The sequence below is a fragment of the Macaca fascicularis genome, chromosome X (genome assembly GCF_037993035.2).
Source record: "Macaca fascicularis isolate 582-1 chromosome X, T2T-MFA8v1.1".
Taxonomy (NCBI): domain Eukaryota; kingdom Metazoa; phylum Chordata; class Mammalia; order Primates; family Cercopithecidae; genus Macaca; species Macaca fascicularis.
In genome coordinates, this window is record NC_088395.1 from 24070117 (window position 1) to 24083253 (window position 13137).

General features: G+C 44.5%; 2 non-coding genes across 2 annotated transcripts; one reads left to right on the top strand and one right to left on the bottom strand.

Annotated features, from left to right (window-relative positions):
• Window positions 1–307: 307 nt before the first annotated feature.
• Window positions 308–418, bottom strand: LOC123571459 (U6 spliceosomal RNA). The gene has a single exon (XR_006695621.1). It is a non-coding gene; the product is annotated as a U6 spliceosomal RNA (small nuclear RNA).
• An 11596-nt stretch (window positions 419–12014) lies between these two features.
• LOC123571482 (small nucleolar RNA SNORA68) lies at window positions 12015–12147 on the top strand. The gene has a single exon (XR_006695638.1). It is a non-coding gene; the product is annotated as a small nucleolar RNA SNORA68 (small nucleolar RNA).
• The last annotated feature ends 990 nt before the right edge of the window (window positions 12148–13137 follow it).

The window sequence follows — 13137 nt, forward strand, 5'->3', positions numbered from 1 at the left end:
ATGTTGTCAGAAACGGCAGCAAGTGTTTTGTCGGTAGGTCAGAAACTTCTGTGTGTTAGATGGAACGGGGACCCAGAAATTGAGAAGTCATTTCTTCCATTTAGTGGGCAGGAGCCAAGAATGTCATATGTCCTTCAATGCATGTGACATTCCTGCAAGGAAGAATTTTCCTACGTCTAACATAATTTTCAAATTGTCTCCCTAGACATTTGTGTATATGAGAACCTATTTGTGATTATCTGAGCCTAAACCTAACCTTGTTTTACCTGTAAACTCAAAGCACTATTTTTAAATGAAATTTATTTAAAAAAATATGAAATGCTTTCACAAATGTGCATGTCATCTAGCACGGGGGCCATGCTTATTTTCTTTGTATCAATATAATTCCAATGTTAGTATATTGCTGCTGAAGCAAGCAATAACTCAAAGGATTTTCTGCACGGTTTTAATATATGTGGAATTTTCCAGGAACGGAACTACTATGTAAATTGAAAGGAGTGTGTGTTGTTTTGTTTGGAACTTTTCCAAGAATAGCTTAATGTTTTAGAAAATCACACCAATGACATCAATGTCATTTATGGGCTGTGCTGGATATCTTCCATTTGCCTTTCCAGACTCACTCCACCCTTCTTTACCTGCTCTGTGCCCAGCAAAGGGGCTGTAGCAACAGGTTTCCTTGCCTTCCAGCTTCTGGGCGGGTTCACTCAGTGCGAAGCATTGGCAGGAGATCTGGAAGGTGGGAGGAGAGTGAGGTGTGCCATTCGAAATGACCATCAAGGCTAGGTTGAATGTGCAAAGCCATATTCCATTAGAAAATGAAAATGTACTATGTAAGTTCGGGTCCAAGCTGGTTGGAGGGCAAAAGTAAACTACACGAAGAGGTGGCTCAGACCCTCACGATGCTTGTGGCTACTGCTTTACTTCTCCTTTAACCCAGATCTGTGACTTCCCAGAGAGTTCCTTATGACTGGATAGCAGAGAAAGAGCAAGGTTTATGATGCACAGTTTCCCAGCACCACCTAAAAGTGGGTGGTAGCTGCATTCTAGGCCCTGAAAGACAGTGGTGAAGGGGCAACATTTTGGGCAGTACTTCTTGTTGTCCCTTTCATGTGGAAGGAGAGATGGCCTATTTTCTCTATGGGCATATTGTTGGGAGAGGCGATCCCCCATGGCCTAGAGAGTTCCTGCTAGTTCTTGTCGGGCATGCCAAGAATGCAAGGTCCTGACTGCTCTTTAGCTGGGCCGTTTCTCAGGGCTCTATTGCAAGGAGCTGCCTTGGGGGATGAGGTGATATCTCCTTCTGGGACAAAGAGCAGGCTTGCTTTCCCCAAGGCCGGTATTCCTTGGCTGTGATGCAAACCTGCACTGTGTACACAGTGTATCCACCTGGGCCCCTTCGCAAGGTCCTGTGGGACTTGGAGACTCAGGGAACCGCATGATCCCGTGGGAGACTTAGAGAACTGACACAAATATGCTGATCCTCATGCTGCTAGCTCTTGCTGCTGACATCCATGAAATGGATATGTGGATCCACAAAAGGCTAACATGTAAATAGGGGGAATTCCCAGACCCTGGCAAATATTCGTTAGAAACATTGCAGTTGGTTTTACAAGCTTTTGAACATCATGTGACTTGTATGTGATTTCGCATCGAAGGGTACAACTCAATTATTTCTCTGTAGTTTTGGTCCCTAAGGGAAAAACTTGGTCACTTTTGTGTTTGAATGATTTTTTTGTTGTTGTTATTCAGGCAAAACTCTACTGGCAAAGGTATCACTGCACATCTGTTGGAAAAAACAGGTCACTTTTAATGACTTCATGAAAGTGTTTGACAAAGTTTCATAGCAAACAGTACTAAGGACTAAGGGTGACTGGATTGCCGATATAATAAACCAGAAATTTAAATACTGTCATTTTTGTCTATTCATCCTGTAGATGGATAACATCACATGCCTCAAATTCCAATTGTTTATAATATTATTTTGTCCCTTTCTTTTCCATAGTAACTTTTAAGCTTCTCAGATCTGTTTTTACTTTTTTCAGTTCTAAATAATGGAATTCCAGGATTTCATCTGCAACACCACAGGCCCTCCTGACTGCTGGTATAATAAATCCTAGCAACGGAATAAGGAAAAAGTGATTATTCTGGTCTCTTAAAATACCCTTGAAAATGTTATTTCTAACAAAGGGCTCTTGTAAGACATCTAGAACTCTGAGCTTGTGACTTGATCTATGAATATTACCTTGGCCTTAAAAAACTTGAAATTCTTGGCCAGGCTCAGTGGCTCACGCCTATAATCCCAGCACTTTGGGAGGCTGAGGTGGGCGGATCACCTGAGGTCAGGAGTTTGAGACCAGCCTGGCCAACATAGTAAAACCTCATCTCTACTAATACAAAAATTAGCCGGGCGTGGTGGTGCACCCATGTAATCCCAGCTACTCCGGAGACTGAGGCAGGAGAATTGCTTGAACCCGGGAGGCAGAGGTTACAGTGAGACAAGATCTTGCCACTCCACTCCAACCTGGGCAACAGAGGAGACTTTGTCTCCACAAGAAAAGAAAAGAAAAGAAAAAAGAAAAAAAGCCTGTAATTCTTTTGGTTTGTGTCATTTAATAATCTGTTCCCCTAGTAATAATATTTAAATTGACTTCTCCATGTCCTAAAAGCTGTGAATACCTATGAGTTTTCTTTTTTCTTTCTTTCTTTTTTTTTTTTTTTTTTTTTTTTTGAGACAGAGTCTCCCTCTGTCTCCCAGGCTGGAGTGCAGTGGTGCGATCTCGGCTCACTGCAACCTCCACCTCCCTGGTTCGAGCAATTCCCCTGCCTCAGCCTCCTGAGTAGCTGGACTACAATTCCCCTGCCTCAGCCTCCTGAGTAGCTGGACTACAGGTGCACACCACCACACCCGGCTAATTTTTTTGTAGTTTCAGTAGAGGCAGGGTTTCACCATGTTGGCCAGACTGGTCTTGAATTCCTGACCTCAGGCAATCCACCCGCCTTGGCCTCCCAAAGTGCTGGGATTACAGGCGTGAGCTACCATGCCCGGCCAAGTTTTCTTTAATAGCTAAGTGAATTGAAAATTTTTGTGCAGACAAAACCCTGTATGTAAATGTTTATAGCACTTTTATTATTTATTATTTATTTATTTTTGAGACGGAGTCTCACTCTGTCACCCAGGCTGGAGTGCAATGGCGTGATCTAGGCTCACTTGCAACCTCCGCCTGCCAGGTTCAAGCAATTCTCCTGCCTTAGCCTCCCAAGTAACTGGGATTACAGGTGCATGACGCTACGTCCAGCTAATTTTTTTGTATTTTAGTAGAGATGGGGTTTCACCATGTTGACCAGGCTGGTCTCCAAGTCCTGATCTCAGGCAATCCACCTGCCTCAGCCTCCCAAAGTGCTAGGATTACAGGCATGAGCCACTGCACCTGGCCTATAGCAGTTTTATTTATTTATTTATTTATTTTGAGACAGAGTCTTACTCTGTCACCCAGGCTGGAGTGTAATGGCGTGATCTCGGCTCACTGCAACCTCTGCCTCCCAGGTTCAAACAATTCTCCTGCCTCAGCCTCTTGAGTACCTGGGATTACAGGTGCGTTCCACCACACCTAGCTCATTTTTGTATTTTTAGGAGAGATGGAGTTTCACCATGTTAGCCATCTGGTCTCAAACTCCTGACCACCCACCTCGGCCTCCCAAAGTGCTGGGATTATAGGTGTGAGCCACTGCGCCTGGCCTCACAGCAGTTTTATTAATAACTGGGAACAATGAAGATGTCCTTTAGCAAGTGAATGGGTAAACAAACTGTGGTATATGTGTACAGTGGAATACTCATCAATGAAAAAAAGGAAAAGTCTATTGACTCACTCAACAATACGTGTGAATCTTGTTTTATTTTTTTGAGACAGAGTCTTGCTCTGTCGCCCAGGCTGGAGAGCAGTGGCACGATCTCGGCTCACTGCAAGCTCTGCCTCCCGGGTTCACGCCATTCTCCTGCCTCAGCCTCCCGAGTATCTGGGACTACAGGCGCCCGCCACCACACCCGGCTAATTTTTTTGTATTTTTAGTAGAGACGGGGTTTCACCGTATTAGCCAGGATGGTCTCGATTTCCTGACCTCGTGATCCACCTGCCTCGGTCTCCCAAAGTGTTGGAATTACAGGCGTGAGCCACCGTGCCCGGTCAAATCTTGTTTTTTTTTGTGGTAAAATATATATAACAAACATAGATGAATCTTTTTTTTTTGAAACAGAGTCTTGCTGGGCGAGGTAATCCCAGCACTTTGGGAGGCTGAGGGGTGTGGATCACGAGGTCAGGAGTTCTAGACCAGCCTGGCCAACATGGTGAAACCCGGTCTGTACTAAAAATACAAAAATTAGCCAGGTGTGGTGGTCAGCGCGCCTGTAATCCCAGCTACTCGGGAGGCTGTGGCAGGAGAATCACTTGAACCCGGGAAGCGGAGGTGGCAGTGAGCCAGGATCGCGTCACTGCACTCCAGCCTGGGCGACAGAGGAAGACACTGTCTAGAAAAAAAAAAAAAAATTACCCAGTCTCTGCTAAGTCTTTATCAGCAGCGTGAGAGCAGACTAATACAAGGCTCTGGGGGGAAATTCATTTCCTTGCCTTTTCTAGCTTCTGGAGGCCATCTGCATACATTAGTTGCTGACCCCTTCCTCACATCACTTCAACCTCTTGCTTCTATCCTCACCTCTCCTATGACCTCCTTTGACCTTCTTGCCACCCTCTTTTAAGGACCCTTGTTATTATTAATACATTTAGGGCCCACCTGGATAATCTAGGATAATCTCATCTTGAGATCCTTAATATAATCACATTTGCCAAGTCCCTTTGCCATATTAAGGTAACATTCACAGGTTTTGGGGATTAGGACATGGATATCTTTCCGGGGTCATTCTTCAGTCTAGAACGGGACTGAAAACAGATCAGTGGTTGCCAGGGGTAGGGGAGAAGAAAGGGTTGAGTACATGAGGGTGGTGGTGGATATACGATTCTACAATTGTCGAAACCTGTGGAATGGTACAACACCACCAAGAGTGAACATTACTGTATGCAAATTGAAAAAAGAATCAACCTGGTTTTCAGTGATTCCAGGATGAAATGCAGAGGATGACAAAAGAAATTAATTGTACCTGGAGAAAACTGTTAAGTGAATTAAACCAGGCACAGAATGACAAATACTGCATGATCTCACTTATATGTGGAATCTAAAAAAGTTGAAAAAATTGGCCGGGCGTGGTGGCTCACGCCTGTAATTCCAGCACTTTGGGAGGCCAAGGTGGGCGGACCACCTGAGATTGGGAGATCGAGACCAGCCTGACCAAATTGGAGAAACCACATCTCTACTAAAAATACAAAATTAGCGGGCGTGGTGGCACATGCCTATAATCCTAGCTACTCGGGAGGCTGAGGCAGGAGAATCGCTTGAATCCGGGAGGTGGAGGTTGCTGTGAGCCGAGATGGCGCCATTGTACTCCAGCCTGGGCAACAAGAGCGAAACTCCATCTCAAGAAAAAAAAAAAAGTTGGCCGGGCGCGGTGGCTCACGCCTGTAATCCCAGCACTTTGGGAGGCCGAGGCGGGCGGATCACAAGGTCAGGAGATCGAGACCACGGTGAAACCCCGTCTCTACTAAAAATACAAAAAATTAGCCGGGCGCGGTTGTGGGCGTCTGTAGTCCCAGCTACTCGGGAGGCTGAGGCAGGAGAATGGCGTGAACCTGGGAGGCGGAGCTTGCAGTGAGCCGAGATCGCGCCACTGCACTCCAGCCTGGGCGACAGAGCGAGACTCCGTCTCAAAAAAAAAAAAAAAAAAAGAAAAAAAAAAGTTGAAAACATAAGAAATAAAGAAGCAGAGAGTAGAAAGGTGGTTACCAGGGGCTGGGGAAGGGGAGGGGTGCTGGTGTTGGGGAGATATTGATCAAAGGATCGAAAATTTCAGTTAGACAGGAGGAATAAGTGCAAGAGAGCTACTGTACATCGTGCTGCATGTAGTTAATAACAATATATTGCATACTTGAAAATTGCTAAGAGAGTATATTTTCGGTGTTCTCACCATGAAACATAATAAGTGTGAGAAGAAATGCATATGTTAATTAGCTTGATTTAGTCATTTCACACAATGTATACATATTTCAAAACAACATTTTGTACAGGGTTAATGTACAATTTTTATTTGTCAATTAAAAAATAATAAAAATGTAATTTTATGAAAAATGTATGACATTACTGAAGATGGTGGGGAAGAAGTTGCTGATTAAGCAACGTTTGCAAAAAAGTGTTTTGACTAGATAGTGTAAGGCTATAGACAAAAAAGACTGTACGTAGGCTGGGCGAGGTGGCTCACGCCTGTAACCCCAGCACTTTGGGAGGCCGAGGCGGGCGGATCACCTGAGGTGAGGAGTTCAAGACCAGCCTGGCCAACATGGTGAAACCCCATCTCTACTAAAAATATAAAAATTAGCCAGGTTTGGTGGTGGGCGCCTGTAATCCCAGCTACTAGAGAGACTCAGGCAGGAGAATTGCTTGAACCTGGGAGATGGAGGTTGTGGTGAACTGAGACCCCGCCACTGTACTCCAGCCTGGATGACAGAGTGAAACTGTGTCAAAAAAAACAAAAAAACAAACAAAAACAACTGTATATAAACACTGTACTTTAGTTGGGAGCATCAAAGAGCAAAATCACAACAATGTAGTTTTAAGATCTTAGTTTGCTTTTTTGTGTGTGATTCTAGAATTGGGCAACATTTTATTCTGTAAAATAGAGTAAGTGTTCCAACGGACTGCACAGAGGAGGTTGATTTTATAGACAGAAAGGGCTAAAGAAAGCAGAAACAAAGAACAAAAAGTGGACTGGTCATTTCAAAGTTACTTTCCTTGTAAAGTGGGAACAGGGAAACAGAACAATAGACAAATAATCGATTGGTTAACATGAGGTTACTTCAGATTACTTTTTGTTGTAAGGACTAAAGGCAAAGGGAACTTCATTATCATGCCGATGGAAACTGGCCTGCTTGGGAAATTGGGCTTTGTCTGTCTCCTGATTTCTCAGAAGGCCAGCTAACAACTCAGTTTTAGTCTGATGATGTAGATTTTTTTTTTTTTTTTTTTTTTTTTTGAGACAGAGTCTCGCTCTGTCGTCCAGGCTGGAGTGCAGTGGCACGATCTTGGCTCACTGCAACCTCTGCCTCCAGGGTTCAAGCAATTCTCCTGCCTCAGCCTCTCTAGTAGCTGGGATTACAGGCACGCACCACCACCACTCCCAGCTAATTTTTGTATTTTTAGTAGAGATGGGGTTTCACCATGTTGGCCAGGCTGGTCTTGAACTCCTGACCTCAGGTGATCCGCCTGCCTCGGCCTCCCAAAGTGCTGGGATTACAGGCGTGAGCCACCGCGCCCAGCCATGATGCAGATCTTTAGTATGAACGACTCCATTCTGGTTTATAGTCTGCTCTGTTGGGGCCTAGTGTAGGAGCTTAGTCCAAAACAATGGCCTGATATAATTTTTATGTAACAGGAGATGGATACAGAAATATAGATGTATACGTATATATAGGTTAGTATACATAGATATATTTCCTAGCTTTGACTGTTGAGATGGGCTGGAAGCAGTGAGATCCCAGCAGCACTGAGCACACTTAGCACCCAGATCTTCGTTTCCAAATACCAGTCTCCAATAAAGGAAACCAGAGCTCCTTGAAGAAATGGCTGCCTCTAGGTCTAGGGCAGGAAAAATACAAGATGCGCATGGAACACGTGGTAGTACCGGAAAGAAAAGACAGGAAGAGCCTGCACCTGGCCTCTCCAGGCCCCTTGTGGAGTCGTCTGCTTGGTGGATAGCCTGACTTTCATGCTCTTGCTATAGTGGGTCCCCCTCCCTGTAATCAAGTGTAGACTTGTAAGCTTTGTCATTTGGGGTCCTGTGAGTCTTCTTTAGCAACTGAACCCTATTTAAGTGCCACTGTTAGTCCAGCTATACTGTATATTCAGTTTTTTAAACATTGCACAGGCACTAGGAAAAATAGGTGTATTGTCTGCTGTATGTGTTTCTTTCCAGGAAGCTGTTGAGACTTATTATGAAGTGATTCTTTATCCTTAATAAATTCACTTCATTCATTTCAATGCCATTTATTTATTTATGGAGTGTCAAATTCTATTAATGTAAGTATTTTCATCTTTGATTTCTCCTAATTTGCATTTGTTTTATATATGTCCCCTTCTCTTATTTTAATCTTTTTGTTGCATTTTGTGCTTATTTTAAATAACATAAAATTGAAATCTGAATTCAATTTGGGGATCTTAACTGTTAATAGAGGAGTAGAGTCCATTTACATTTATCATTGCTAATACATCGCCCAGGCTGGAGTGCAGTGGCACGATTTCGGCTCCCTGCGAGTTCTGCCTCCCAGGTTCACACCATTCTTCTGCCTCAGCCTCCTGAGTAGCTGGGACTACAGGGGCCCGCCACGACGCCTGGCTAATTTTTTGTATTTTTAGTAGAGACGGGGTTTCACCGTGTTAGCAGGATGGTCTTGATCTCCTGACCTCATGATCCACCCGCCTCAGCCTCCCAAAGTGCTGGGATTACAGGCGTGAGCCACCGCGCCCGGCCTCGTCTGTTTTATTATACAGGTCATATTTTTCTTTTCTTGTTTTTGTTTTTAAGACAGGGTCCTTCTCCGTAGCTGGAGTGCAGTGGGGTGATCTTGGATCACTGCAATTTCCATTTCCTGGACTCAAGTGATCCTCCCACCTCAGCCTCCTAAGCAGCTGGGACTACAGGCACCCCTCACCACTCCCAGCTAATTTTTAAAATTTTTTGTAAAGACAATGTCTCACTATATTGCCCAGGCTTGTCTCAAATTCCTGGGCTCAAGCAATCCTGCCTCGGCCTTTCAAAGTACTGGGATTACAGGTGTGAGCCACTGCACCTGCCATATTTTCCTATGCTATTTTTAATGTTTCCTTGTCATTGTTTTCTTTTATGATTTTTATTTTTTGAAAATTTTTTTATTGAGCTGGAGTCTTGCTCTGTTGCCCCAGGTTGGAGTGCAGTGGCGCGATCTCAGCTCACTGCCAACATCTGCCGCCTGGGTTGAAGCAATTCTTGTGCCTCAGACTCCTGAGCTGGGACTACAGGCGCGTGCCACTACACCTGGCTAATTTTTTTTGTATTTTTAGTAGATGTGGGGGTTTCGCCATGTTGACCAGGCTGGTCTCGAACTCCTGACCTCAAGTGATTTGCCCTCCTCGGTCTCCCAAAGTGCTGGGATTACAGGCGTGAGCCACTGCGCCCAGCCTTACGGTTTTTCTATTGTTTTTTTTTCTTCTCCCTTTTGAGTGTTTGCTTTTTATCTTCTTCAGTTCCTTGGAAGGCATATACACTCCTTTTGATACTGGCGAATGCAACCTTTCAGTTTTCCAAAAGCATTCTGTGGGTATTGGGAAAGTAAAGTATAAGGTGTTTTTTTTGTTTTTGTTTTTGTTTTTGTTTTTTTTTTTGTGAGACGGAGTTCCGCTCTTGTCACCCAGGCTGGAGTGCAATGGCACCATCTCAGCTCACTGCAGCCTCCACCTCCCAGGTTCAAGCAATTCTCCTGCCTCAGCCTCCCGTGTAGCTGGGATTATAGGCCAGCATGCTCGGTTAATTTTTGTATTTTAGTTGAGATGGGGTTTCTCCATGTTGGTCAGACTGGTCTCGAACTCCCAATCTCAGGTGATCCTCCTGTCTCGGCCTCCCAAAATGCTGGGATTACAGGCATGAGCCACCGTGCCTGGCCTGTATAAGGTATTTTAATAGCAAGAAAGTTATCAATAATTGCTAGGTTCCCATCAAAAGGACTAAGGAGCCAACTTAAAGAAGTTCCTACTAGCCAAAATTAAAATAATTTGAGTATCAATAGAAATAATTGCAGTTGATTGAAACACATCAAATAAGTTTGAGCCCATGAATTTATAATATTACCAAACAAACTTATTTTTACCTTTAAAAAAACCTGATTGAGGTAGAGGACTTCCAAAATAGTGGGATGAGGAGATCAGTAGATATACTCCCAAATGGAACAAACTTTCACTGGTGAAAATTATTATTGTTTTTGTCTTTTTGTCTTCATATTTTTTGGGGGGGGAATAGGATCTTGCTCTGTTGCCCAGGACAGAGTATAGTGGCATGATCATGGTTCACTGCAGCCTCAACCTCCCAGGCTGGTCTTGAACTGCTCAAGTGGAGAAACTTATTCAAGAAAATCTACCCACTAAACCTTGGGAAGAACAATGGGAGTCTGTGGCATTTGAACCCCAAAATGCTTCCTGTCCTCCCACCTCAAGCTCAGTGTGTTAGAAGCTCTACTCTGGGAAAACACAGCCAGGAAGATGGGACACCCTTTCTTCCCAGATCCCAGAGTAGGGCTATGGTTTTACTCCAGGAAGGGCAGGCCATCAGCATCTTTCATCACCACCAGTTCTGTGTTACAGAAGTTGTATTCCAGGCAACTGCAGGGCAGAGGATTGGAGCTCCCTCCTCCTTCCAGCCTCCACCTTAGAGCAGAAGTTCTACTGCATGGAGGCAGGCTGCAGTACTGTGCCTTGCTTGCTCACTGGGTAGAGTTTCCACACCAGGAGGAGGGAGATGAGAAGACCAGGGGCTACTGTCTTTGTCCAGTGCCCCTCCTGAAGAGCAAGTGTGTCACTCTGGGAAAAGCAGGCCACCATCTTCCTCCCCCTTTCCAGCTCAGGCGTAGTGGTACAGAGGTTCTGTCCAGCAGGAGAGGCAAACCAAAAGAACAGATTGCTGGCCAGGTGTGGTGGCTCACGCCTGTAATTCCAGCACTTCGGGAGGCCGAGGCGGGCAGATCATTTGAGGTCAGGAGTTCGAGACCAGCCTGGCCAACATGGGGAAACCCTGTCTCTACTAAAAATACAAAAATTAGCCAAGCATGTTGGTGGACGCCTGTAATCCCAGCTAGTCAGGAAGCTGAGGCAGGAGAATCACTTGAACTGGGAAGGTGGAGGTTGCAGTGAGCCAAGATCACACCATTATACTCCAACCTGGGCAACAGAAGGAGATTCTGTCAAAAAAAAAAAAAAAAAAAAAAAATCCATAGAACAATCACCTAGAAATTAGAAGAGGCTAACAAGTGGGTGTGAAGTAGACCAGCCAAAAGCTTAACAAGGTGATCAGGGAAATAGAGAGCCTAGAGTCGGTCATCCCTGGTGGTCATGGAGACTGTGTGTGCCCAAGGCTGTGGCCTCTGAGGAAAACACTAGCAGCTCCACATTGCATGGGAACCTAGACTTCACCAAACTAGTCCAATCAAGTCACTAAACAAATAACAAGCAAATACAATAGGTCCTGTAGGTAGGTAAGGGGGAATCAGTATCCAGAGTTGCTACCATAGTCTCTAAAATGTCGTTTTCGACAACAAAAAAAAATTACAAGACATGCAAGAAAAAGGAAAGTGTGACCAATACATAAGGAAAAAGCAGGCAATAGAAATTGCTTTTGAGGGGTCAATGGGTTGAACTTAGCAAAACCTCAAAGCAGCTATTACAAATATATTCAAAAAACCAGGGGAAACCATGTTTAAAGGGTTAAAGGAGGCCAGGCAAAGTGGCTCACACCTGTAATCCCAGCACTTTGGTAGGCCGAGGCAGGCAGATTGCTTGAGCCCAGGAGTTTGAGACCAGCCTGGGCAAAACCCATGGCGAAACCCTGCCTCTACAAAAAAAAAAAAGCAGCAAATTAGCAGGGTGTGGTGGCATATACCTGCAGTCACAGTTAATCAGGGGCCTGAGGTGGGAGGATTACTTGAGCCCAGGAGGTTGAGACTGCAGTGAGCTATGACTGTGCCACTGCACTCCAGCCTGGGTGACAGAGTGAGACCCTGTCATAAATAAATAAATAAATAATAATAATAATGCACTAAAGAAAAAAGCATCAAAATTAATTGGTGTTACCCTCTGGGACAGCTGTCCCTTAAAAAAAAAGAAAAAAAGAATCAGTTGCACCTAAACCTGAAGAATCACTGTTTCTTGAAGTGATGGTTTAAATAGAGCTGCAAACAGCAAGCGAATCTCATTATCTTTGGTGGCTGTGGCCATGCTCCTTAAAGTGAACTTAGAGGCTTACCTCCCTGGTGGCCAGTGCCTGCTGGGACCAGAGGCTGTGGCCATCTGGCCCCCCAGTCAGCCCCAAGTCACGGCCCCCAGGCAATGGCTGTGCCTGACAGAATGTACCAGGTCACTGGACAGGTACTCGATAGGAGGTCTGCCAAATGCCTAGAGCCCAGGAAATGCGGTTACCCTGCCCCCTCCTCCTTTTTATAGATCTCGACATGGGTGCCCAGCACCACACCCTGGCCCACTGGAGGAGATTACAGCTAGCAAGTGCAGTTCCACGACTCCAACATCAAGTTCCTGCTGCTCTGCCGCGTCCTGCGCCATCAGCACAAGCCATGCTTCACTACCAAGAGGCCCAACACCTTCTGCTAGTTGCAGGGCCCTCTCACCCCAGTGTGCCCCAAATACACTCGGGTATGCCAAGAAAGAAAAAAAGAAAGGAAGGAAGAAAGAGAGAGAGAAAGAAAGAGAGAGAGAGGCAGAGAAAGAAGGAAAAAAGGAAGAAAGGAAGAAAGGAAGGAAGGAAGGAAGAAAGAAAAGAAAGAAAGAAAGAAAATTTGAAGATCTATAGAGATTATGCAATCTTAAGAACAGAGTAAGAAAAAGAATGAAGAAAAATTAACAGCTTCACAGAAATCTGGGACACCATTAACCACACACCAATATACATGTAATGGGAATACTAGAAAAAGAAAAGGAGAAAGGAGAAGAGAAAATATTTGAAGAATGATTGAAAACCACAAAACATTGCTGAAATAAATTAAAGAAGTTTTAATAAAAGGAGACATCCCATATTCTGAGATCAGAGAAGTTTACAGCATAGCTCAGAAGATCAGACTGCCTAGACACAATCCAGACTCTTAGGTAAGTTACCTAACTTATTTGGGCTTTGGTTTTCTCATTTGTGAAATAAGGATAAGAAGTCCTGTATTATAGAGTTGTTCATGGAGTGAATGGCTCAATATACATATAAAGCACTTAGAACAGTGCCTGTCACATGGTGTG